Source organism: Nicotiana tabacum, chromosome 8 (genome assembly GCF_000715075.1).
Source record: "Nicotiana tabacum cultivar K326 chromosome 8, ASM71507v2, whole genome shotgun sequence".
NCBI lineage: Eukaryota > Viridiplantae > Streptophyta > Magnoliopsida > Solanales > Solanaceae > Nicotiana > Nicotiana tabacum.
Genome location: NC_134087.1, coordinates 21,518,441 through 21,524,489, shown reverse-complemented (window position 1 = coordinate 21,524,489; position 6,049 = coordinate 21,518,441).

The window sequence follows — 6,049 nt, the reverse complement described above, 5'->3', positions numbered from 1 at the left end:
TCGTGGTAGGCGTACCACCCACTCCCATTTCAGTAAATCTTGTGGTAGGCGTACTACCCGCTCCCATTTCATTAAATCTCGTGGTAGGCATACCACCCACTCCTATTTCATTAAATCTTTTGGTAGGCGTACCACCCGCTCCCATTTCATCAAATCTTGTGGTAGGCGTACCACCCGCTCCCATTTCATTAAATCTTGTGGTAGGCGTACCACCCACTCCCATTTCAAGCCAACAATAATCACAAGGGATCCCGACAAGGGAACAAGAGCAATATAATAACTTCCCGGCAAGGGAACAAAATAGAATAATAACTTCCCGGTAAGCGAATAACAATATCAAAACAAACATCGGGAGAATCAGCTATAACCAATCTTAACTCAACTTCTATTTAGCTCAATTAATACCGATACTCATTCATAAATAAATTCCACTAAAATAAACTAAATCCTTACCCAATATCGAGAATAATCAATTAAAGCATCCGTAGAATCATTTAGGAACACAACAAATGTCAATTTAAGACTCACGGTCATGCTCGACACCAACATATAGGTACTCGTCACCATGCCTATACGTCGTACTCAACAAGAAGCAATTAGCAAATAGGACGCAACTCCTAATCCCTCAAGCTTGGGTTAGACCAAACACTTACCTCGAACTTCCATGGCCAACTCAAGACTCTAACACCGCTTTTCCTTTCAAATTCGGCTCCAACCCAATCGAATCTATACACAATCGACTTAATAACATCAATAAATGCTAAACAATCCAATTTCAATACTTTGTTATAGCTTTCCAATCATTCTTCCCAAAAATCCAAAAATCGACCCCGGGCCCGCTTGGTCAAAATACGAGGTTCGGACCAAAACCCGATCACCCATTCACCCACGAGCCCGAATACATAATTTGTTTTCAAATACGACCCCAAAACGAGGTCTAAATCATAATTGATCGAAAAGCCCTAATTTCTATCCAAATTCCTAATTTTCTACCCTTAATCTCATGTTTTAGGCTTAGAAATCTAATGGGTGTTGATAAAAATGGAGGGAAAACAAGATAAATATTACTTACCCAAGAGGTTATGGTGAATAAATGCTTCAAAAATCGCCTAAGCGCTTTGGAGAAGAAGAGGTTTGTGAAATTTTTATAAAATCCCATAAGTGTTCTATTTTTGGTCTTTTAAAATCACTGGGCGAAAATGCCCTTCGCGTTCACTAGACCGATGGGTCAGGCTGGATAAGCCTTCGCGTTCACGTACACGGGCTCGTGTTCGCGGGGATTAATCTCCTCGAGCCCTCGCATTCGCGTCCAAGGGGTCGCGTTCGCGTAAGGTAAATGCCCCACCCCCTGCCCATGCCCACTTGGTCTTCGCGTTCGCGTGGCCAGATCCGCGTTCGCGAAGGTATAGCCCCCCACTGCCTCGCATTTGCGACCTGAGCTACACGTTCGCGTAGAAAGAAATTTCCTTCGACAAAAATTAATGCATCGCGTTCGCGTGGGTTCTCCCGCGAACACGAAGAAGAACGTATCAGTGCACCAGATCAGCTATTTCTGCAATTTTTCTTAAGTCCAAAACTTTCCGAAATGCATCCGAAACACACCCGAGCCCTCGGGGCTCCTAGTCAAACACACGTACTAACTCAACAACATCATACAACCTTGTCTGTGCGATCAAATCACCAAAATAACCTCAATAACAACAAATTAAACCTTAAAATCAAAGAATTTTTCTCAAACTTCATAAAACATCAACTTTAGCAATTAAGATCCGAATCACGTCAAACGACGTCCGTTTTTCACCAAATTTTATAGAAATGTCTTAAATCATATATAAGACCTATACCAGGTGCCGGAACCAAAATTTTCTTAAATAATTTCAGAAAACAATTTTCTCTTAAAATTTATTTCTCGGGCTTGGGACCTCGAAATTCGATTCCGGGCATACGCCCAAGTCCCATATTTTCCTACGGACCCTTCAGGACCGTCAAATCACGGGTCCGAGTCCGTTTACCTAAAACGTTGACTGAAGACAAATTAACTCATTTTATAACCAAATTTTATTATTTCTCACAGAATTTCATATTTATGCTTTTTGGCCACGCGCACGGATTGCGCTTGTAAATCGAGGTGATGATAAATAAGGTTTTCAAGGCTTCGGAAGCATATAATTCAATTTAAAAACAAGTGATGATCTATTGGGTCATCACATTCTCCACCTCTAAAACAACCGTTCGTCCTCGAACGGACAGAAGAAGGAAGTACCTGAGTCGGAAAAAAGATGAGGATAACTGCTCCGCATATCGGACTCAGACTCCCAGGTCGATGCCTTAGGAGGATGACCTCTTCACTGAACACGAATAGAAGGAAAACTCTTCGACCTCAACTGACGAACCTGCCGGTCTAGAATAGCCACCAGCTCCTCCTCATAAGATAAGTCCTTGTCCAACTGGACAATGTTGAAATCTAACACATGAGATCGATCGCCGTGATGTTTTCGAAGCATGGACAGATGAAACACTGGATGCACGACTGATAAGCTCGGCGGCAATGCAATTCTATAAGACACCTCTCCAACTCAATCAAGAATCTCAAACGGACCAATGAACCTAGGGCTAAGCTTGCCCTTCTTCCCAAATCTCATCACGCCCTTCATAGGCGACACTCGGAGCAACACCCGCTCACCGACCATAAAAGCCGCATCTCGAACCTTGCGGTCTACATAACTTTTTTGCCTGTACTAAGCTGTACGAAGCCTATCTCGAATAATCCTGACCTTGTCCAAGGCCTCCTGAACCAGATCCGTATCCAACAATCGAGCCTCCCCCGGCTCAAACCATCCAACCGAAGACCGACACTGCCTACCATATAAAGCCTCATAAGGAGCCATCTGGATACTCGGCTGGTAGCTGTTGTTGTAGGTAAACTCTGCTAAAGGCAAAAACTGATCCCACGAGCCTCCAAAGTCAATAACACAAGCTCGGAGCATATCCTCAAGAATTTGAATAGTGCGCTAGGACTGCCTGTCCGTCTGAGGATGAAATGCTGTACTCAACTCAACTTGAGTGCCCAACTCTCGCTGAACTGCTCTCCAAAAATGCGAGGTAAACTGCGTACCTCGGTCTAAAATGATAGATACAGGAACACCATGAAGACGAATAATCTCCCGGATATAGATCTCAACTAACCTCTCGGATGAATAGGAGACTGCCACAGGAATGAAACACGCTGACTTGGTCAGCCTATCAACAATGACCCATACTGCGTCGAATTTCCTCTGAGTCTACGGGAGTCCAACAATGAAATCCATAGTGATCTGCTCCCACTTCCACTCGGGAAGCTCAATCCTCTGAAATAAACCACCAGGCCTCTGATGCTCATACTTAACCTGCTGACAATTTAAACACCGAGCCACATATGCAACAATATCCTTCTTCATTCTACGCCACCAATAATGCTGCCGAAAATCTTGATACATCTTCGCGGCACCCGGATGAATAGAGTACCAGGAGCTATGGGCCTTCTCTAAGATCAACTCTCGAAGCCCATCCACATTAGGCACACAAACTCGACCCTGCAATCTCAAAACTCTATCATCATCTAAGGTAACCTGCTTGGCACCTCCACACTGCATCGTGTCTCTAAGGACACACAAATGGGATCATCACACTGCCGATAACGGATATGCTCCAATAAAGAAGAACGACCGTGCAAGCTAATACATAACTAGGCTCAGAAATATCTAACCTCACAAACCGATTGGCCAAAGTCTTAACATCCAAGGCAAACGGTCTCTCACCGACCGGAATATAAGAAAGACTGCCCATACTGGCTGACTTCCTACTCAATACATCGGCCACCACATTGGCCTTTCCCAGATGATACAAGATAGTGATATCATAATCTTTCAACAACTCCAACCACCTCCTCTGCCTCAAATTCAACTCCTTTTGCTTGAACAAATATTGAAGACTCCTGTTATCCGTGAACACCTCACATGACACGCCATACAGATAATGTCTCCAAATCTTCAATGCGTGAACAATGGTTGGCAACTCTAAGTCATGAACCAGATAGTTCTTCTCATGAGTCTTTAACTACCGCGAAGCATAAGCAATGACCTTGCCATCGTGCATCAATACTGCACCAAGCCCAATATGAGATGCATCATAATAAGCTGTATAAGGCCTTGAACCTATGGGCAAAACCAACACTGGTGCCGTAGTCAGAGCTGTCTTGAGCTTCTAAAAGCTCGCCTCACACTCGTCCAACCATCTGAACTAGGCACACTTCTGGGTCAACCTAGTCATCGGGGCTACGATAGATGAGAACCCCTCCACGAACTGATGATGGTAGCCTGCCAATCCTAAGAAACTCCAAATCTCTAGAGCTGATGCTGGTCTAGGCTAGTTCTTGACTGCCTCAATCTTCTTTAGATCAACTTGAATACCCTCTGTTGACACAACATGACCTAGAAATGCAACTGAACTCAACCAGAACTCACACTTCGAGAACTTAGCATATAACTGACTATCCTCAAAGTTTGAAGAACCACTCTAAGATGCTGCTCGTGCTCCTCCCTGCTGCGGGAATATATCAAAATATCATCAATAAAGACTATCATGAACAAATCCAAATAAGGCCTGAACACTCGGTTCATCAAATCCATAAAAGCTGCTGGGGCATTTGTCAACCCGAATGACATAACCAAGAACTCATAATGCTCGTACCGAGTGCGGAAAGATGTCTTAGGGACATTGGATGCCCTAATCCTCAATTGATGGTAGCCAGATCTCAAATCAATCTTTGAAAGCACCTTGGCACCCTGAATCTGGTCAAACAAATCATCAATCCTCGGCAATGGATACTTATTCTTGATAGTAACCTTATTCAACTACCGGTAATCAATACACATTCTCATCGATCCGTCCTTCTTCCTAACAAACAACATCGGCGCACCCCAAGGCGAAACACTAGGTCTAATGAAACCCTTCTCAAGCAAGTCTTGAAACTGTTCCTTCAACTCTTTCAACTCAGGTGGGGCCATACGATACGGCGGAATAGAAATAGGCTGAGTGCCCAGAGCCAAATCAATGCAAAAGTCAATATCCCTGTCGGGTGGCATACCCGACAACTCTGAAGGGAAAATATCAGAAAACTCACGAACAACGGGCACAGAATCAATAGAAGGGACCTCAACACTAGAATCACGAACATATGACAAATAGGCCAAACACCCCTTCTCGACCATACGCCGAGCCTTCACATACGAGATAACACTACGGGTAGAATGACTAGGAGTCCCTCTCCACTCTAAACGGGGCAAATCCAGTATAAAGCTAAGGTCACTGTCTTGGCATGACAGTCCAAGATAGCGTGGTAAGGTGATAACCAGTCCATCCCCAATATAACATCGAAGTCAACAATCTACATAAATCTCAAGACCCCCAATCACCACAATACACAAATGATGGACTTGATCAACCACAATAGAATCACCCACCGATGTAGACAGATAAATATGAATACTTAGTGAATCACTAGGCATAATCAGATACAATGTAAAATAAGATGACACATACGCATATGTAAACCCTAGATCAAATAACATTGAAGCATCTCTATCACAAACCAGAATCGTACCTGTAATAACTACATCTGAAGCCTCAGCCTCGGGCCTGGTTGGGAGAGCATAACATCGGGGCAGGGCCCCATCATCCTAAACCACATCTCTGGGACGACCTGCTGCTGGCAGGCCTCCACCTCTAGCCCCTCTACCCCCACCTCTAGCTGGTTGGGCAGCCTATGGGGCACCTGGTGCCTGAACCATAACACGGGAACTCTGATGCTGAGAACTAGCTGGTGCGTGAGGGCAATACCTAACAATGTGCCTCGTGTCACCACAAGTAAAACAAGCCCTCGGCTGCTGGGCTGACGACCCTGGAACTTTGAAGCGGTGGTGCACTGATAGGTGCTGGGTGGTGCACTGTAGGACTGCTGATCAGAATACTACATCTGCGGACCACGACTACCTGAAGCACCGTGAGAAAC